Source organism: Lissotriton vulgaris, chromosome 3_1, assembly GCF_964263255.1.
Source record: "Lissotriton vulgaris chromosome 3_1, aLisVul1.2, whole genome shotgun sequence".
NCBI lineage: Eukaryota > Metazoa > Chordata > Amphibia > Caudata > Salamandridae > Lissotriton > Lissotriton vulgaris.
In genome coordinates, this window is record NC_141689.1 from 1,232,518,489 (window position 1) to 1,232,540,515 (window position 22,027).

Here is a 22,027-nt window from a genome sequence, read left to right on the forward strand (position 1 = left end):
CACCCTTCTCCCCTCTGCCTTGCACCCTTCTCCTATCTGCCTTTTACCCTTTTCCCCTCTGCCTTGCACCCTTCTCTACCTTGTACCCTTCTCCACCCTCTGCCTTGCACCCTTCTCCCCTCCGCCTTGCATCCTTCTCCACTTTGAACCCATATCCCCCTTTGCCTTGCACCCTTCTCTGCCTTGCACCCTTCTCCCCCTCCCCCTTGCCCCTTTCTCCCCTCTGCCTTGCACCCTTCTCCCCTCCGCCTTGCACCCTTCTCCACCTTGAACTCATATCCCCCTTTGCCTTGCACCCTTCTCTGCCTTGCACCCTTCTCCCCCTCCCCCTTGCCCCTTTCTCCCCTCTGCCTTGCACCCTTCTCGCCCTCCCCCTTGCACCCTTCTCCCCCTCCCCCTTGTGCCCTTCTCCACCTGCGCCTTGCACCCTTTTCTACCTTGCACCTTTCTTCCCTCTGCCTTGTACCATTTTCACCTCTGCCTTGCAACATTCTCCCCTCTGCCTTGCACCATTCTCCCCTCTGCCTTGCACCCTTCTCTTCTCTGCCTTGCACCCTTCTCCCTTCTGCCTTGCACCGTTCTCCCCTCTGCCTTGCACCCTTCTCCTTTCTGCCTTGAACCCTTCTCCCCTCCCCCTTGCACTCTTCTCCCCCTCTGCCTTGTACCCTTCTCTACCTTGCACACTTCTCCTCTCTGCCTTTCACCCTTCTCCTCTCTGCCTTGCAACCTTCTCCTCTCTGCCTTGCACCCTTCTCCTCTCTGCCTTGAAACCTTTTCCCCTCTGCCTTGTACCCTTCTCCCCTCTGCCTTGCACCTTTCTCCAGTCTGCCTTGCACCCTTCTCCCCTTGGCCTTGCACCCTTCTCCCCTCTGCCTTGCACCCTTTACTCCCTCCCCTTGCACCCTTCTCCCCCTCCTCTTTCCCCCTTCTCACCTCTGTCTTGCACCCTTTTTGCCCTCCCCCTTGCAACCTTTTCCCACTCCACCTTGTACCCTTCTCCACCTCCGCCTTTCACCCTTTTCTACCTTGCATCATTCTCCCCTCTGCCTTGCACCATTCTCCCCTCTGCCTTGCACCCTTCTCCCCTCTGCCTTGCACCCTTCTCCCCTCTGCCTTGCACCATTCTCCCCTCTGCCTTGCACCTTTCTCCCCTCTACCTTGCACCCTTTTCCCCTCTGCCTTGCACCCTTCTCTCTGCCTTGCACCCTTCTCCTCTCTGCCTTAAACCCTTCTCCCCTCTGCCTTGCACTCTTCTCTACCTTGTACCCTTCTCCACCCTCTGCCTTGCACCCTTCTCCTTTCTGCCTTGCACCCTTCTCCCCTCCACCTTGTACCCTTCTCCTCCTCTGCCTTGCACCCTTCTCCCCTCCGCCTTGCACCCTTCTCCACCTTGAACCCATAGCCCCCTTTGCCTTGCACCCTTCTCTGCCTTGAACCCTTCTCCCCCTCCCCCTTGCCCCTTTTCCCGCTCTGCCTTGCACCCTTCTAGCCCTCCACCTTGCACCCTTCTCCCCCTCCCCCTTGTGCCCTTCTCCACCTGCACCTTGCACCCTTTTCTACCTTGCACCTTTCTTCCCTCTGCCTTGTACCATTTTCACCTCTGGCTTGCAACATTCTCCCCTCTGCCTTGCACCCTTCTCTCCTCTGCCTTGCACCCTTCTCCCCTCTGCCTTGCACCGTTCTCCCCTCTGCCTTGCACCCTTCTCCTCTCTGCCTTGAACCCTTCTCCCCTCCCCCTTGCACTCTTCTCCCCCTCTGCCTTGCACACTTCTCTATCTTGCACCCTTCTCCTCTCTGCCTTGAACCCTTTTCCCCTCTGCCTTGTACCCTTCTCCCCTCTGCCTTGCACCTTTCTCCAGTCTGCCTTGCACCCTTCTCCCCTTGGCCTTGCACCCTTTACTCCCTCCCCTTGCACCCTTATCCCCCTCCTCTTTCCCCCTTCTCACCTCTGTCTTGCACCCTTTTCGCCCTTCCCCTTGCAACCTTTTCCCACTCCCCCTTGTACCCTTCTCCATCTCCGCCTTGCACCCTTTTCTACCTTGCATCATTCTCCCCTCTGCCTTGCACCATTCTCCCCTCTGCCTTGCACCCTTCTCCCCTCTGCCTTGCACTCTTCTCCCCTCTGCCTTGCACCATTCTCCCCTCTGCCTTGCAACTTTCTCCCCTCTACCTTGCACCCTTTTCCCCTCTGCCTTGCACCCTTCTCCTCTCTGCCTTAAACCCTTCTCCCCCCCCCTTGCACCCTTCTCGCCTTGCACCATTCTCCTCTCTGCCTTGCACCCTTCCCCTCTCTGCCTTAAACCCTTCTCCCCTTCCCTGCACTCTTCTCCCCCTCCGCCTTGCACGCTTCTCTTCCTTGCACCCTTCTCGCCCTCGGCCTTGCACCCTCCAGCCCTCTGCTTCGCACCCTTCTCGCCCTCCCCCTTCTACCCTTCTCCACGTCCACCTTGCACCCTTTTCTACCTTACACCATTCTCCCCCCTGCCTTGCACCATTCTCCCCTCTGCCTTGCACCCTTCTCCCCTCTGCCTTGCACCCTTCTCCCCTCTGCCTTGCACCCTTATCCCATCTGCCTTGCATCATTCTCCCCTCTGCCTTGCACCATTCTCCCCTCTGCCTTGCACCCTTCTCCCCTCTGCCTTGCAACCTTCTTCCCTTTGCCTTGCACCCTTCTCCTCTCTGCCTTGCATCCTTCTCCCCTCTGCTTAGCACTCTTCTCCCCTCTGCCTTGCACCCTTCTCCCCTCTGCCTTGCACCCTTCTCCTCTCTGCCTCGCACCCTTCTCCCCTCTGCCTTGCACCCTTCTCCTATCTGCCTTGCACCCCTCCCCTCTCTGCCTTGCATCCTTTTCCTCTCTGCCTTGCACCCTTCTCTCCTCTGCCTTGCACCCTTCTCCTCTATGCCTTGCACCCTTCTCCCCTCTGCCTTGCACCCTTCTCTTATCTGCCTTTTACCCTTTTCCCCTCTGCCTTGCACCCTTCTCGCCCTCCCCCTTGCACCCTTCTCCCCCTCCCCCTTGTGCCCTTCTCCACCTGCGCCTTGCACCCTTTTCTACCTTGCACCTTTTTCCCTCTGCCTTGTACCATTCTCACCTCTACCTTGCAACATTCTCCCCTCTGCTTTGCACCATTCTCCCCTCTGCCTTGTACCATTCTCACCTCTGCCTTGCAACATTCTCCCCTCTGCCTTGCACCATTTTCCCCTCTGTCTTACACCCTTCTCCCCTCTACATTCCACCCTTCTCCCCTCTGCCTTGCACCCTTCTCCCCTCTGCCTTGCACCCTTCTCCTCTCTGCCTTGAACCCTTCTCCCCTCCCCCTTGCACTCTTCTCCCCCTCTGCCCTGCACGCTTCTCTATCTTGCACCCTTCTCCTCTCTGCCTTGCACCCTTCTCCCCTCTGCTTTGCACCCTTTTCCCCCTCCACCTTGTACCCTTCTCTACCTTGCACACGTCTCCTCTCTGCCTTTCACCCTTCTCCTCTCTGCCTTGCAACCTTCTCCTCTCTGCCTTGCACCCTTCACCTCTCTGCTTTGAACCCTTCTCCCCTCCCCCTTGCACCCTTCTGCCCCTCTGCCTTGCACCCTTCTCTACCTTGCACCGTTCTCCTTTCTGCCTTGCACCCTTCTCCTCTCTTCCTTGCACGCTTCTCCCCTCCACCTTGCACCCTTCTCCACCTCTGCCTTGCACCCTTCACCCCCTCCGCCGTGCACCCTTCTCCCACTCCGCCTCGCATCCTTCTCCCCCTCCGCCTTGCACCCTTCTCCCGCTCAGCCTTGTACCCTTCTCCACTTTGAACCCATATTCCCCTTTGCCTTGCACCCTTCTCTGCCTTGCACCCTTCTCCCCCTTGCCCATTTCTCCCCTCTGCCTTGCACCCTTCTCCCCCTCCCCCTTGTACACTTCCCCACCTCCGCCTTGCACCCTTTTCTACCTTGCACCATTCTCCCCTCTGCCTTGCACCATTCTCCCCTCTGCCTTGCACAATTCTCCCCTCTCCTTTCCATCCTTCTCCACCTCCTCCTTGCACCCTTCTTTGCCTTGCACCCTTCTCCTCTCTGCCTTGCACCCTTTTCCCCTCTGCCTTGTACCCTTCTCCCCTCTGCCTTGCACCTTTCTCCAGTCTGCCTTGCACCCTTCTCCCCTCTGCCTGTACCCTTCTCCCCTCTTTGTTGCACCCTTCTCCCCTCTGCCTTGCACCATTCTCCCCTCTGCCTTGCACCCTTCTCCCCTCTGCCTTGCATCCTTCTTCCCTTTGCCTTGCACCCTTCTCCTCTCTGCCTTGCATCCTTCTCCCCTCTGCTTAGCACTCTTCTCCCCTCTGCCTTGCACCCTTCTCCCCACTGCCTTGCACCCTTCTCCTCTCTGCCTTGCACCCTTCTCCCCTCTGCCTTGCACCCTTCTCCTATCTGCCTTGCACCCCTCCCCTCTCTGCCTTGCATCCTTTTCCTCTCTGCCTTGCACCCTTCTCTCCTCTGCCTTGCACCCTTCTCCTCTATGCCTTGCACCCTTCTCCCCTCTGCCTTGCACCCTTCTCTTATCTGCCTTTTACCCTTTTCCCCTCTGCCTTGCACCCTTCTCGCCCTCCCCCTTGCACCCAACTTGCCCTATGCCTTGCACCTTTCTCTACCTTGCACCTTTCTTCTCTCTGCCTTGACCCCGTCTCCTCTCTGCCTTGCACCCTTCTCTCTGCCTTGAACCCTTCTCTCCTCCCCCTTGCAACCTTCTCCCCTTCTGCCTTGCATCCTTCTCTACCTTGCAACCTTCTCCTCTCTGCCTTGCACCCTTCTCCTCTCTGCTTTGCACCCTTCTCTCTGCCTTGAAACCTTCTCCACTCCCCCTTGCACCCATCTCCCCCTCCGCCTTGCACCCTTCTCCCCCTCTGCCTTGCACCCTTCTCTACCCTCTGCATTGCACCCTTCTCGTTTCTGCCTTGCACCCTTCTCCCCTCCGCCTTGTACCCTTCTCCTACTCTGCCTTGCACCCTTCTCCCCCTCCGCCTTGCACCCTTCTCCACCTTGAACCCATATCCCCCTTTGCCTTGCACCCTTCTCTGCCTTGCACCTTTCTCCCCCTCCCCCTGCCCCCTTTTTCCCTTCTGCCTTGCACCCTTCTCGCCCTCCCCCTTGCACCCTTCTCCCCCTCCCCCTTGTGCCCTTCTCCACCTGCGCCTTGCACCCTTTTCTACCTTGCACCTTTTTCCCTCTGCCTTGTACCATTCTCACCTCTACCTTGCAACATTCTCCCCTCTGCTTTGCACCATTCTCCCCTCTGCCTTGTACCATTCTCACCTCTGCCTTGCAACATTCTCCCCTCTGCCTTGCACCATTTTCCCCTCTGTCTTACACCCTTCTCCCCTCCACATTCCACCCTTCTCCCCTCTGCCTTGCACCCTTCTCCCCTCTGCCTTGCACCCTTCTCCTCTCTGCCTTGAACCCTTCTCCCCTCCCCCTTGCACTCTTCTCCCCCTCTGCCTTGCACGCTTCTCTATCTTGCACCCTTCTCCTCTCTGCCTTGCACCCTTCTCCCCTCTGCTTTGCACCCTTTTCCCCCTCCACCTTGTACCCTTCTCTACCTTGCACACGTCTCCTCTCTGCCTTTCACCCTTCTCCTCTCTGCCTTGCAACCTTCTCCTCTCTGCCTTGCACCCTTCACCTCTCTGCTTTGAACCCTTCTCCCCTCCCCCTTGCACCCTTCTGCCCCTCTGCCTTGCACCCTTCTCTACCTTGCACCGTTCTCCTTTCTGCCTTGCACCCTTCTCCTCTCTTCCTTGCACGCTTCTCCCCTCCACCTTGCACCCTTCTCCACCTCTGCCTTGCACCCTTCACCCCCTCCGCCGTGCACCCTTCTCCCACTCCGCCTCGCATCCTTCTCCCCCTCCGCCTTGCACCCTTCTCCCGCTCAGCCTTGTACCCTTCTCCACTTTAAATCAATCAATCATATTCCCCTTTGCCTTGCACCCTTCTCTGCCTTGCACCCTTCTCCCCCTTGCCCATTTCTCCCCTCTGCCTTGCACCCTTCTCCCCCTCCCCCTTGTACACTTCCCCACCTCCGCCTTGCACCCTTTTCTACCTTGCACCATTCTCCCCTCTGCCTTGCACCATTCTCCCCTCTGCCTTGCACAATTCTCCCCTCTCCTTTCCATCCTTCTCCACCTCCTCCTTGCACCCTTCTCTGCCTTGCACCCTTCTCCTCTCTGCCTTGCACCCTTTTTCCCTCTGCCTTGTACCCTTCTCCCCTCTGCCTTGCACCTTTCTCCAGTCTGCCTTGCACCCTTCTCCCCTCTGCCTGTACCATTCTCCCCTCTTTGTTGCACCCTTCTCCCCTCTGCCTTGCACCCTTCTCCCCTATGCTTTGCACTCTTCTCCTATCCCCGTTGCACCATTCTCCCCTCTGCCTTGCACCCTTCTCCCCTTCGCCTTGCACCCTTCTCTACCTTGCACCCTTCTCCTCTCTGCCATGCACCCTTCTCTACCTTGCACCCTTCCCCTCCCTGGCTTGCACCCTTCTCTACCTTGCACTCTACTCCTCTCTGCCTTGCACCCTTCTCCTCTATGCCTTGTACCCTTCTCCCCTCTGCCTTGCAACCTTCTCCTATCTGCCTTTTACCCTTTCCCCCTCTGCCTTGCACCCTTCTCGCCCTCCCCCTTGCACCCAACTTGCCCTATGCCTTGCACCTTTCTCTACCTTGCACCTTTCTTCTCTCTGCCTTGAACCCGTCTCCTCTCTGCCTTGCACCCTTCTCTCTGCCTTGAACCCTTCTCTCCTCCCCCTTGCAACCTTCTCCCCTTCCACCTTGCATCCTTCTCTACCTTGCAACCTTCTCCTCTCTGCCTTGCACCCTTCTCCTCTCTGCTTTGCACCCTTCTCTCTGCCTTGAAACCTTCTCCACTCCCCCTTGCACCCTTCTCCCCCTCCGCCTTGCACCCTTCTCCCCCTCTGCCTTGCACCCTTCTCTACCCTCTGCCTTGCACCCTTCTCCTTTCTGCCTTGCACCCTTCTCCCCTCCGCCTTGTACCCTTCTCCTACTCTGCCTTGCACCCTTCTCCCCCTCCGCCTTGCACCCTTCTCCACCTTGAACCCATATCCCTCTTTGCCTTGCACCCTTCTCTGCCTTGCACCTTTCTCCCCCTCCCCCTGCCCCCTTTCTCCCCTCTGCCTTACACCCTTCTCGCCCTCCCCCTTGCACCCTTCTCCCCCTCCCCCTTGTGCCCTTCTCCACCTGCGCCTTGCACCCTTTTCTACCTTGCACCTTTTTCCCTCTGCCTTGTACCATTCTCACCTCTACCTTGCAACATTCTCCCCTCTGCTTTGCACCATTCTCCCCTCTGCCTTGTACCATTCTCACCTCTGCCTTGCAACATTCTCCCCTCTGCCTTGCACCATTTTCCCCTCTGTCTTACACCCTTCTCCCCTCTACATTCCACCCTTCTCCCCTCTGCCTTGCACCCTTCTCCCCTCTGCCTTGCACCCTTCTCCTCTCTGCCTTGAACCCTTCTCCCCTCCCCCTTGCACTCTTCTCCCCCTCTGCCTTGCACGCTTCTCTATCTTGCACCCTTCTCCTCTCTGCCTTGCACCCTTCTCCCCTCTGCTTTGCACCCTTTTCCCCCTCCACCTTGTACCCTTCTCTACCTTGCACACGTCTCCTCTCTGCCTTTCACCCTTCTTCTCTCTGCCTTGCAACCTTCTCCTCTCTGCCTTGCACCCTTCACCTCTCTGCTTTGAACCCTTCTCCCCTCCCCCTTGCACCCTTCTGCCCCTCTGCCTTGCACCCTTCTCTACCTTGCACCGTTCTCCTTTCTGCCTTGCACCCTTCTCCTCTCTTCCTTGCATGCTTCTCCCCTCCACCTTGCACCCTTCTCCACCTCTGCCTTGCACCCTTCACCCCCTCCGCCGTGCACCCTTCTCCCACTCCGCCTCGCATCCTTCTCCCCCTCCGCCTTGCACCCTTCTCCCGCTCAGCCTTGTACCCTTCTCCACTTTGAACCCATATTCCCCTTTGCCTTGCACCCTTCTCTGCCTTGCACCCTTCTCCCCCTTGCCCATTTCACCCCTCTGCCTTGCACCCTTCTCGCTCTTCCCTTTGCACCCTTCTCCTTCTCCCCCTTGTACACTTCCCCACCTCCGCCTTGCACCCTTTTCTACCTTGCACCATTCTCCCCTCTGCCTTGCACCATTCTCCCCTCTGCCTTGCACAATTCTCCCCTCTCCTTTCCATCCTTCTCCACCTCCTCCTTGCACCCTTCTCTACCTTGCACCCTTCTCCTCTCTGCCTTGCACCCTTCTCCTCTCTGCCTTGCACCCTTTTCCCCTCTGCCTTGTACCCTTCTCCCCTCTGCCTTGCACCTTTCTCCAGTCTGCCTTGCACCCTTCTCCCCTCTGCCTGTACCCTTCTCCCCTCTTTGTTGCACCCTTCTCCCCTCTGCCTTGCACCCTTCTCCCCTATGCTTTGCACTCTTCTCCTATCCCCGTTGCACCATTCTCCCCTCTGCCTTGCACCCTTCTCCCCTTCGCCTTGCACCCTTCTCTACCTTGTACCCTTCTCCTCTCTGCCATGCACCCTTCTCTACCTTGCACCCTTCCCCTCCCTGGCTTGCACCCTTCTCTACCTTGCACTCTACTCCTCTCTGCCTTGCACCCTTCTCCCCTCTGCCATGTCCTCTTCTCCCCTCCGCCTTGCACCCTTCTCCTCTCTACCTTGCACCATTCTCCCCTCTGCCTTGCACCATTCTCCCCTCTGCCTTGCACCCTTCTCCCCTCTGCCTTGCACCCTTCTCCCCTCTGCCTTGCACCCTTCTCCTCTCTGCCTTGCACCCTTCTTACCCTCCCCCTTGCACCCTACTTGCCCTACGCCTTGCACCTTTCTTTACCTTGCACCTTTCTCCTCTCTGCCTTGAACCCTTCTCCTCTCTGCCTTGCACCCTTCTCTCTGCCTTGAGCCCTTCTCTCCTCCCCCTTGCAACCTTCTCCCCTTCCGCCTTGCATCCTTCTCTACCTTGCAACCTTCTCCTCTCTGCCTTGCACCCTTCTCCTCTCTGCCTTGCACCCTTCTCCTCTCTGCCTTGAAACCTTCTCCACTCCCCCTTGCACCCTTCTCCCCCTCCGCCTTGCACCCTTCTCCACCCTCTGCCTTGCACCCTTCTCCTTTCTGCCTTGCACCCTTCTCCCCTCGGCCTTGTACCCTTCTCCTCCTCTGCCTTGCACCCTTCTCCCCCTCCGCTTTGCACCCTTCTCCACCTTGAACCCATATCCCCCTTTGCGTTGCACCCTTCTCTGCCTTGCACCCTTTTCCCCCTCCCCCTTGCCCCTTTCTCCCCTCTGCCTTGCACCCTTCTCGTCCTCCCCCTTGAACCCTTCTCCCCCTCTCCCTTGTGCCCTTCTCCACCTGCGCCTTGCACCCTTTTCTACCTTGCACCTTTTTCCCTCTGCCTTGTACCATTCTCACCTCTGCCTTGCAACATTCTCCCCTCTGCCTTGCACCCTTCTCCCCTTTGCCTTGCACCCTTCTCCCCTCTGACTTGAACCCTTCTCCCCTCCCCCTTGCACTCTTCTCCCCCTCTGCCTTGCATGCTTCTCTACCTTGCACCCTTTTCCTTTCTGCCTTGCACCCTTCTCCTCTCTTCCTTGCACGCATCTCCCCCCACCTTGCACCCTTCTCCCCCTCTGCCTTGCACCCTTCTCTACCTCTGCCGTGACCCTTCTCCCACTCCGCCTCGCATCCTTCTCCCCCTCCGACTTGCACCCTTCTCCACCTTAAACCCATATTCCCCTTTGCCTTGCACCCTTCTCTGCCTTGCACCCTTCTCCCCCTTGCCCCTTTACCCCCTCTGCCTTGCACCCTTCTCGCCCTTCCCTTTGCACCCTTCTCCCCTTCCCCCTTGTACCCTTCTCCACTTCCGCCTTGCACCCTTTTTTACCTTGCACCATTCTCCCCTCTACCTTGCACCATTCTCCCCTCTGCCTTGCACCATTCTCCCCTCTGCCTTGCACCACTCTCCCCTCCCCTTTGCATCCTTCTCCCCCTCTTCCTTGCACCCTTCTGTACCTTGCACCCTTCTCCTCTCTGCCTTGCACCCTTCTCCTCTCTGCCTTGCACCCTTTTTCCCTCTGCCTTGTACCCTTCTCCCCTCTACCTTGCACCTTTCTCCAGTCTGCCTTGCACCCTTCTCCCCGTTCCCTTGTACCCTTCTCCCCTCTTCGTTGCACTCTTCTCCCCTCTGCCTTGCACCCTTCTCCCCTATGCTTTGCACTCTTCTCCCCTTCTCGTTGCACCATTCTCCCCTCCTCGTTGCACCCTTCTCCCCTCCGCCTTGCACCCTTCTCTACCTTGCACCCTTCTCCTCTCTGCCTTGCACCCTTCTCTACCTTACACCCTTCTCCTCTCTGGCTTGCACCCTTCTCTACCTTGCACCCTACTTCTCTCTGCCTTGCACCCTTCTCCCCTCTGCATTGTACCCTTCTCCTGTCTGCCTTGCAACCTTCTCTCCTCTGCCTTGCACCCTTCTCCCCTCGGCTTTGCACCCTTCTCCTCTATACCTTGCACCCTTTTCCTCTCTACCTTGCACCCTTCTCCTCTCTACCTTGCACCATTCTCCTCTCTGCCTTGCACCCTTTTCCCCTCTGCTTTGCACCCTTCTCGGCCCGGGCTACCCCCTTGCACCCTTCCCACCCAATGCAGGGGGCTGCCACCTGGAACAATGGCATCATTTCTAAACATGATGCACTAGGGCCGCCCCTAACTGGGCCCACACCGGACGCACTAGCTATCCAGCGGGCGGGCAAGTGCCCCACCTTGCTCCCCCCTGCGGACGTCCAAGCTTGTAATCTTAAAAGGATTAGTCAGTTTCCCGCTAACTAGGAGTCTTGCAGTAGGGTCTTGATATATAAACTGTAAAGCACAACAAAATTTCTCCCCTAAGTTAAACCTTTCCATCACTGCTGTTAAATATATCCGGTTGACCCTGTCGAACGCCTTAGTGGCATCCAACGTCATTGCTGCCAGGGGTAAAGAGAAGGTTGAAGCCAGGTAAATTGCACCTATAAAATCATGAGTTAGGTCAGATAAGTTTCTGCCCCTTACAAAACCCTTTTGGTCTCGGTGTAACATACTATCTGCTACTGCTCCCAAGCTATCTGCCAAAATCCTTGTGAATATTTTATAGTCTGTATTCAGGAGGAAAATAGGTCTATAGGACCCACTACTTGCCAGATTCTTTCCTGCTTTCAGAATTAATGAAATGGTAGCTTGACCCCATGAAACAGGGGGTCTAGTACCCTCAGATAGTATATTATTAAAGAGAACCGTCATAATGGATATTATTGCCTCTCCCAGAGATCTATATAATTCCGCTGGGAGCCCATCGGGCCCAGCAGCCTTACTCCCCTTGCAGGCGGCAATGGCCTTCCTAACCTCCTGCTGGGAAATGTCCTGCTCCAAATTTTCTCACTGGGAGGAGTTTAAGGAGGCTAATGTGCATTTACCTAACCTTTCATTCGCATAAGCTTTTTCCACCTCATTATCTTCCTTGTATAATGCAAAAAAGCCTCTCCAATTTCAATTGATACTGAAGAGGAGTTTTCCTCACTATCAATCAGTTTTATCAAGTTGCGTGTCCTATCCGACTTAACCTTCCATGCCAGTATTCTGCTGGCTCCCTCTCTGTATTAAAAATGGCCCACCTTACTGGCTTCCCATCTTTTTGTGATCCTGAGCTGAATGGTGGTATCAAGCTGGTCTTTCAGGGTTTGTAATTCTGACACGTTCCTGTCGCTTCTCAGTATCGATCTCCCTATTCAACCTAACCTCAACTCCCTTCATAGCAGACTTTGTTTGTGTCACCTCTTCTCTATATTGCCTATTCTTGTGACATGCCCTACTTGTGACTATACCCCTCAAGAATCCCTTCCGGGCGTCCCATACCATTGAAATCTCGGCAGAGCCCGTATTCAACTTAAAGAAACATTCTGTTTCTTGAGACAGGTGTTTTACCTTAGAATCCTCTAAAAGTGATACACGGTCAAATGTCCATCTCCGTAAATATTCCCCCCTGCCAAACATAAGTCCATCCAAACCGCTGCGTGATCAGACAGGTGAGGTGTCAGGTAACCTATATTATTGATCTTCCCCCTAAGATCATGACTCACCAGGATATAATTAATCCTTAAATTATGGCCATACTTGTTATTATAAAAGGACACACTTAACTGGACACCCGATCTTTCCCTCCTTACTTCACACAAACCCGTCTGTGTCATCCTGGTTTGAAGATATGTCTATGATTTGGAAAATACATTCGCACTACCATTAGGCGATTTATCTAACAAGGGATCTAAAACTATATTGAAGTCACCCGCCATAATCATGGGTTCTGGGAATTCCAACCGATTTGAGAAAATGGTTTTCAGGGAAGAGGGATCTTCCTGGTTGGAACCGTCGTAGCCTATTACTGTAAGAAGGGAACCTTAAATTGATAGTTTTACAATAACCGACCTACCTCCCGGGTCAGTCATTGATTCTAAAACATGAGCATTGGCCATTGGCTTGCTTTTTGACCAGAATGGCTACCCCTCTGATGTTGGCACTCTGATTAGTGCAAATTAGATGTTGCACCCATTTTAGTTTACTAAAAATCTCAACCAATTCCCACCTTAAAGGTGCGTTTCTTGCAGTATAATAATCTGTGCGGGAGAATCCCTGAGCTACTGCAAAATCTTTGTTCTCCTTGTCTTCACTCGTATGCCATCAATGTTCCAAGATAAAAACTGAATAACGGTCATGGCGGTCCGAACAACAGAGACTGAGGTCCAAACAACAGAGACTTAAATGCACCAAGGTGACAGGCCCAGACCAAGGCTGACCATTACAAATAAATGCGGCTAAAAGGCGAATAAGAAAAATGTTTCTTTTTTTTCCCCTGAATGCTCCCTACCCTGTGCCCCAACTTAACCACCACTTACCCACCCCACCCATGGAGCACCCTACCCCTATTTATCTGGACTGATAGTCTAGCTTCTGCCTTCCGAGGTAGCCATGTTGTTTTACCCACACTTTGGCTGAGTTCTGGGTTATCTACTACCAGTTTAGTAAAATGGTACTAGGTAGGGCAAATTATATGTTTCTGGATATTTAAAAAAAAAATCACAGAGTACTAAGGTACCATCTTGTAAGTATAGTGGAACTTGAAAGAAATTACAAACAAATATGTAAAAAATTGAAAAATAAACTGTACTACACTATCTTTTACAACCAGAGTGTTCTGAAATGGTTGTGCAATTTAAAAAAAATGTTTTACTTTAAAAAAGAATAATAATTCAGCATTGCAATACTACTTATAAAGTGCTGCACTAATGATTTTTTTTAAAACTGTGTAAGAAAAATCCTGTGTATTCTTTAATTTGACATATTTATTTTTTTATTTTTCCGGTAAGTACCATGGTACTTTGTAGGTATTATTACTGTGACACTCCGTAAACTTTTTTTTTTTAAGTATTGAAAAAATGAATTCATTTTCCTACTATAGGAAGGTGATTTTCTCTACTCTTCCTTGCCTGAAAGAAAGACTAGGAAGACTCGCCAGTTTTGGCTGAGTCTTCTGGCCTTTGAGCTGGTGGAGGTTTCTGTTGCAGTAACCCTCCCACTTGTTGCCAGATTTCTGATGCACTTTGACTTGATGTGCCCTGGGTCACTGCCGATCAGGTTCCCAAAACTGTACCTTTGTACCCCCAATTGGCACCAAACTTTTTGATTATTTGTTTTACTTAACTGAGTAAAATGTTAATAATGTGTTGAAAAAGAATAAACTTCATCAGAAACCTTAGGGACTCATAGGTAGAGCGCCCTGCAGACCTAGTTGCGTCTAGGTCTCTACAGAGCATTTCAATACCTTCAGTCGAGTTCGCTCTATATAAAGCTGCAAAAAAAAACACAGAGAAATGGCTGCTGGCCTACCCATTTAAATTAAGTCAAGTAACGCACTGTCTGTTTTTGTCCATTTTCTTTCATTTGTCCTATGAAATAATTTTTGCTGCCATTTCACTGTCATTTCCATTTGTTCGGTGCCTTTCTCCTTTCCCTCTGTCTCTGTCCTTGCCTTATTTCTGACCTGCGTTCCACCTTTAGTTCTTGGCATTTTACATTGTTTATTTCTGCAATCTCCTTGTTGTTTTTGCCTTTTCACTGTCATCTCCATATGTTTTCTTTTTTTCTTTTTTTAGAGTGTTTTGTATAGCGCAAACAAGACCCCTTCTCTGTTTTCTCTCTTTCTTACCCTTATTGCCTCATTTCTGACCTTTTTTTTTAACAATCCCCGGCAGTAGCTTCACCTCTAGTCCAGCTGTGCCTTCTGCTTTCTCTGCCACTTTTATGCAATCCATTTCTGACATTTTCTTTCTCATCTAGCAACTTGCATATTTTCTGACTTTTTTCTGTTGCCCTTTCTCTCAACATTACCCTGCTTTGCTCCTTACTAACGTTGTGTAACAAACAGAACCCCATCATGTTTTTATTGGATGTAAATGTTTGTGGATGTGCGATGCATCTTTTTTGCAGCAATTAGCGCAAATATAAAAATGTGAATGGAAAGAGAATTGTTCACCATCCCCTCTGGTGCTCTGGCCAATAGTAACATCTTATGATTGCCAACATCGTCTTAGCATTAAATAGAGAGTCCAAGCTGGATAAAGGCTCCTGCCTACCGAAAGAGAACAATGTCAGCCCGCATAGATCATACATAGAAGTAACCACAAGAACAAATTATGTGGGGAAGCAGACAAAACAAATTCAAGTAAATGAGAGAAAATGAGAGTGCAGAGGACATGGGAAGCACGGAAAAAGGAAATAACACCAAATATGTTGTGTTAGATGCACAGGGTAAAGTTTAGAAAGAGAAATGAGAGAGGGGACGGTGGGACAGAGGAATTGCAACAGGATGTGAGTTCCAAAGGCATCACCCACAAAGTTTTACGCCCACTACACCCAAGTAAACGACAAGAGAATGTGAGATTTTCTGTCTTGTTGGGTGTATCTGTATGTAAAAGTTTGTGGGTGATGCAAAATTATTTGAAGTGGGCTCTGGGACCAATAGGCAGCTATTGAGGTATTATTAACACAGGAGTGATGTGATCATATTTTTATTTGTCTTCCAGGCATGAAGTAAGCTCTGTCGTATGACATTTCCCCATATGGTGCATTCACAACATGATGTGCTGGCAAACAAATGTGTGATCAGTACATGCCTTATGTGCAGAAGACAGACATACACATGCTCAGACCAAGCAGATGTGCAGACACACGCACTCACGAACACGCACATTTACGTCCAAAACAGACAAACACAGCGGAAGGACACACACACAGAGCAGACACACCCACAGGGGAGACATGCACACTTCAGATATACACACCTAACGGCAGTCAGACAGACACCCACACATACATAACCGATACACCTACACAATACACACGTTTCTCATTCATGCAGTGCAGTCACAGGCTGCAGAACAGTATTTAGCTTCTGCTGTAATAGGAGACCCTAATCCTGCCTTGCCGCTCCTGTCATGTATGCATTTTACTCTGTTGAGCCATCTTGAATGCCACTTTATCTCACGTAGGCACTGTCTCTGTAGATAGATCCAACCTATTTATGCAACATTATTAAGATTAATTGTGGTTTATTGCAATTTAGAATGGGAATGAGGCCTTGGAACTGACGATAGTTTGAGGGGTGGCAGTGGCCTGTTTCTGTTTAGCACAGTGGCTTCCGAAAGTCTTGAAAATGCACTATTTGCCCACTCATTTTTCAAAATGTTCTCTGGGGGATAACCCCCCGAACCCTCCTTGGACGTTCGGGCTCGCTCGCCGCGGTGTACTCCACCACTAATTGTACGCTCACCACTTTCAAAGGTCATCAGCCGCCACTGCCTTAATGTAATATAAAAGAATTATGAAAAAAATACAACACGGAAGCATGTCAAATATGGAGAATAGGTCATATTTGTAATGTGCAACCAATTTGTGATGGCCCTAACTATTCACCCATTGGGAAACACCCCTGGCACCTGTAACATTGATTTACAGAGAATGATTGGTACACATTGTTTTTTTACTACAGTCTTGTTGCCTTTCTATTTTTTCTACACCAGTTTTTTTTTAAAGTTTTTTTTTTCCAAGATCTTTATAACTAAAGGTCATATTTTTGTAATCTTTTTTCTTGCTACCCTCAAGGAGTCTGTTTAGGCCACACCTCCAGGTTTAGACACAAATTACGGAGTGCTGGAAAACACACTGCTAGAAGCTGGAGTCCCCAAAATCAAACAAGGAACATGTACGATACTGTTATTTGAGGTTATCGATGCATTTGCCTCCAGAGCCCCTGTGGGTTTGAACATGTTGCTTAATAAATTGGCGCGCTTCTCTGAAACGGAGGGATGTTTATTGGTAGGTTAAAACCAATATTTTTGAAGTATAGCCCTCCTTGGGTCATGTGCTTGAGTTGTCAGGATGCAGAGGGATACCCGGATGCCCTGAAAAAGAAAGACAGTGTGAAAAGAAAAAGGAAAAAGACACCTAGGTTGAGGCAGACCCACTCCTAAGGGGGAAGAACAAGTCTTGTCTCCTGTTGCCCTCACACACCCCGAAGGGTGTCATGCTTCATCGTTATGCATTTGCTCCTCGTAGGCCGGCACTGCAATCCCCTACAGGTCCCCTGAAGGGTCACTTTATGAGAGATCTTTTAAAAGACCAGCAGTTCGGGCTGGACTGTTCCCACAAGGAACAGGGTAAAGACTGATTTGCCAATGGCTAGGTCCAAACTGGGTTGGTGTGGTGAACAAAAGAATGATGGATTAAACTCACTCAGATCTTTGTGACTGGGGTGAATGTTTGCATTGTCCAGCATTCCGTCCATCAACTGTTTCTTTTGCATATGTCGCCCTAAATGGGAAGGGTATGCCCAGATGTAGGTCCCGTGTTCACTACACCACTGGTTTCAAGCTAGCCTGGCTGAAGAAGGTTGATGCCCTGAAACCGGTCCCAGGATACTTGTTTCCGGTGTAGGGTGGACCTGGCTTGGCAGTTTGAGCTGGATTGGTCCCACACGGAACAGTCATGACTGATTTGCATATGGCTGAGTCCAAACTGGGGTGGTGTGTTGAGCAAAAGAATTATGGATTAAACCCAGATCTCTGTGACTGGGGGTGAATGTTTACATTGTCCAGCATTCCATCCATCCACTGTTTCTTTTGCATATGTTGCCCTAAATGTGAAGGGTATGCCCAGACGTAGTCTAATGCTCACTACACCCCTGAATTCAAGCTAGCGTGGCTAAAGAAGAAGGGGGATGCCCTGAAACTGGTCCCAGGATGCTTGTTTCCGGTCCAGGGAGGACCTGGCTTGGCAGTTCAGGCTGGACTTTCCCACAAGGAACAGGGTCAAGACTGATTTGCATATGGCTGGGTCCAAACTGGGGTGGGGTGGTGAGCAAAAGAATGATGGATTAAACCCAGATCTTTGTGACTGGGGGTGAATGTTTGCATTGTCCAGCATTCCATCCATCAACTGTTTCTTTTGCATATGTTGTCCTAAGTGGATGGGTCCTGTGCTCACTACACCACTGGATTCAAGCTAGCCTGGCTGAAGAAGGGTGATGCCCTGAAACCGGTCCCATGATGCTTGTTTCCGGTCCAGGGAGGACCTGGCTTGGCAGTTCGGGCTGGACTGTTCCCACAAGTAACAGGGTCAAGACGGATTTGCATATGGCTGAGTCCAACCTGGGGTGGTGTGTTGAGCAAAAGAATGATGGATTAAACCCAGATCTTTGTGACTGGGGGTGAATGTTTGCATTGTCCAGCATTCCGTCCATCAACTGTTTCTTTTGCATATGTCGCCCTAAGTGGGAAGGGTATGCCCAGACGTGGGTCCCGTGCTCACTACACCGCTGGTTTTAAGCTAGCTTGGCTGAAGAAGGGGGATGCCCTGAAACTGGTCCCAGGATGCTTGTTTCCGGACCAAGGAGGACCTGGCTTGGCAGTTCAGGCTGGACTTTCCCACAAGGAACAGGGTCAAGACTGATTTGCATATGGCTGGGTCCAAACTGGGGTGGTGTGGTGAGCAAAAGAATGATGGATTAAACCCAGATCTTTGTGACTGGGGTGAATGTTTGCATTGTCCAGCATTCCATCCATCATCTGTTTATTTTGCATATGTTGTCCTAAGTGGAAAAGGTATGCCCAGACGTGGATCCTGTGCTCACTACACCACTGGATTCAAGCTAGCCTGGCTGAAGAAGGGTGATGCCCTGAAACAGGTCCCAGGATGCATGTTTCCGGTCCAGGGAGGACCTGGTTTGGCAGTTCAGGTTGGACTGTTCCCACAAGTAACATGGTCAAGACTGATTTGCATATGATTTGGTCCCACCTGGGGTGGTGTGTTGAACAAAAGAATGATGGATTAAACCCAGATCTTTGTGACTGGGGTGAATGTTTGCATTGTCCAGCATTCCGTCCATCAACTGTTTCTTTTGCATATGTCGCCCTAAGTGGGAAGGGTATGCCCAGACGTGGTTCCCGTGCTCACCACACCATTGGATTCAAGCTAGCCTGGCTGAAGAAGGGTGATGCCTTGAAACCGGTCCCAGGATGCTTGTTTCCGGTCCAGACAGGACCTGGCTTGGTAGTTCGGGTTGGACTGTTCCCTCAAGGAACAGGGTCAATACAGATTTGCATATGGCTGGGTCCAAACTGGGGTGGTGTGGTGAGCAAAAGAATGATGGATTAAACCCAGATCTTTGTGACTGGGGGTGAATGTTTGCATTGTCCAGCATTCCGTCCATCAAATGTTTCTTTTGCATATGTCGCCCTATGTGGGAAGGGTATGCCCAGCCTAGGATCCCATGCCCCCTACACCACTGGATTCAAGCTAGCCTGGTTGAAGAAGGGGCATGCCCTGAAACTGGTCCCAGGATGCTGGTTTCCGGTCCAAGGAGGACCTGGCTTGGCAGTTCAGGCTGGACTTTCCCACAAGGAACAGGGTCAAGACTGATTTGCATATGGCTGGGTCCAAACTGGGGTGGTGTGGTGAGCAAAAGAATGATGGATTAAACCCAGATCTTTGTGACTGGGGGTGAATGTTTGCATTGTCCAGCATTCCGTCCATCATCTGTTTCTTTTGCATATGTTGTCCTAAGTGGAAAAGGTATGCCCAGACGTGGATCCTGTGCTCACTACACCACTGGATTCAAGCTAGCCTGGCTGAAGAAGGGTGATGCCCTGAAACCGGTCCCAGGATGCATGTTTCTGGTCCAGGGAGGACCTGGTTTGGCAGTTCAGGCTGGACTGTTCCCACAAGTAACAGGGTCAAGACTGATTTGAATATGATTTGGTCCAACCTGGGGTGGTGTGTTGAGCAAAAGAATGATGGATTAAACCCAGATCTTTGTGACTGGGGTGAATGTTTACATTGTCCAGCATTTCGTCCATCAACTGTTTCTTTTGCATATGTCGCCCTAAGTGGGAAGGGTATGCCCAGACGTGGTTCCCGTGCTCACCACACCACTGGATTCAAGCTAGCCTGGCTGAAGAAGGGTGATGCCTTGAAACCGGTCCCAGGATGCTTGTTTCCGGTCCAGACAGGACCTGCCTTGGTAGTTCGGGTTGGACTGTTCCCTCAAGGAACAGGGTCAATACAGATTTGCATATGGCTGGGTCCAAACTGGGGTGGTGTGGTGAGCAAAAGAATGATGGATTAAACCCAGATCTTTGTGACTGGGGGTGAATGTTTGCATTGTCCAGCATTCCGTCCATCAACTGTTTCTTTTGAATATGTCGCCCTATGTGGGAAGGATATGACCAGCCATGGATCCCGTGCCCCCTACACCACTGGATTCAAGCTAGCCTGGCTGAAGACGGGTGATGTCCTGAAACTGGTTTCAGGATGCTTGTTTCCGGTCCAGGGAGGACCTGGCTTGGCAGTTCGGGCTGGACTGCTCCCACAAGGAACAGGGTCAAGGCTGATTTGCATATGGCTGGGTCCAAACTGGGGTGGTGTGGTGAGCAAAAGAATGATGGATTAATCCCAGAACTTTGTGACTGGGGGTGAATGTTTGCATAATCCAGCATTCCGTCCATCAACTGTTCCTTTTGCTGATGATGAAGCATGACACCCTTCGGGGTGTGTGAGGGCAACAGGAGGCAAGACTTGTTCTTCCCCCTTACGAGTGAGTCTGCCTTAACCTAGGTGTCTTTTCTTTTTTCTTTTCACACTTTCTTTCTTTTTTAGGGCATATGGGTAACTTTTGTACCCTGCCTTAGGAACGGTGTCCTTTTTGGTATTATGTCATATTTAAGGAGCATGGCCAGTGGACCATAACTGGCTCCTTGGTCCCCTCTCTCGTTTGGTACAGGATGCAGAGGGTGACACATGTTGATTAAACTGATGAGTGCTCTTCTGACTCCAATAACCAGTTTTGCCGCATAAGCCAGTTTCCATACTGCATTTTACCATAAGCTATTTTAAACATAAACCTATTCTGTAGCTTTTTTATGGTTGTAAGTTATGGGATGATGTCCTCTGTAAATCATTCAAAGTCAGGTGAAACTGTTCCTTAAGTAACTATGCAGGACTACAATAGCTCAGAGAAGTGAAGATCACCTGCAAATAAACAGGATATTGCCAAGCATCCCATTCTCAGGTTCTCGAAAATCATGTTGAAGAACAGCAAGAATCCACTACAAGTATATGGATGGATGCTGGATGACTGAAACCAAATGTAAATATTTTTCTATAGAATACATGGAATGGACTACACGGGAGTTGCCAGTAAAATGAAAATTGCCCGCTCCATCCCCCTTCAAACCTTAAAACGAATAGCACCAAGAGCACAAAGTAAGCAGGCTACATCAACCCACCCCCCCCCCCAGAAAAGTTTCCTTCACCTTTCTAATCCTTTCTTCAATCATCTATCACCATCTAACATTTCCCATACTTCTTTCATAATTCAGGCCACCATTCCTTTCAATGTTAAGTCCATCCATCCTTTCTTCCCCTTTCCATTCATCCATTTACTCATTCATTCATCCATGCATTCATCAATCTTTTCATTTTCCTTTCATCCAGCTACCTTTATGCCAATAATGGTCTCACTCATCCATCCTTTCACCCTACAATCCACTCACCGACCTACCCACCCATCAAGCCACACACCTACCAATCTGTTTTCTTCCTTTCATCCACTCAACCATTTATCCTCCATTCACCCACCCACCCATTCATACCCCCTCTCTCTCTCTTCCGTCCGTCCATTCTACCATCTATTCTTACATTTTTCCATCATTCGTTTACTCCATCTATCCTTTAATCATTTGGTCATCCATACATCCCTGCACCCATTTTTTGACCGTACTATCCTCTCTTTCCCTTTCCCTGTTTGCCTCCTCTCACTCTTACTTCCATTCATCTTCTTCTACCTTTCTTCCTTTCCCACTCAGTTTTTCCTCTTTCTTCAACATTGCCGTCATTCCTTTTTAGGGCTCGCCTGCTGATGCGCATGCACATAGCTGGCGAAGCTCTATAGTGGCTTATCCAGAATTTAACCACTGGCGATTCCTTGCAGTGCATGTGCGCTTTTTAGGTCATTGCGCAAGCGCAAGCCCTAAAAAGCGCGTGAACAATGCCACCAGCCGCCTGCCTGCCTGCCTCGCATTACCACATCAAAGGCGGCAGCTTCTCAAGTGCGCTCATCCCCTAATTATTCACGGCCGGCCGGCCGGCCGTACTTTCAGTTTCACGGCCGCCAGGCCGTGTCTCCTTTTATGCTCTCTTCCTAGTCATTTTCCTCCTTACCCGCCAACCCTGATCAGCCCCTTCCCTGCCTCTGCCTAGATTACTCCTTCCTTAGCATTTTCACCCCTCATATGTCTAGCCTCTACAAGACCCCTTATTATTTCTCCCTATCCTAGCCCTTTCCTTTACTCCCCACCCCCACACCGCCCGCCTCGTGCCATTTGTATGCCCCCCTCCCCCACACCCTCCTTGTT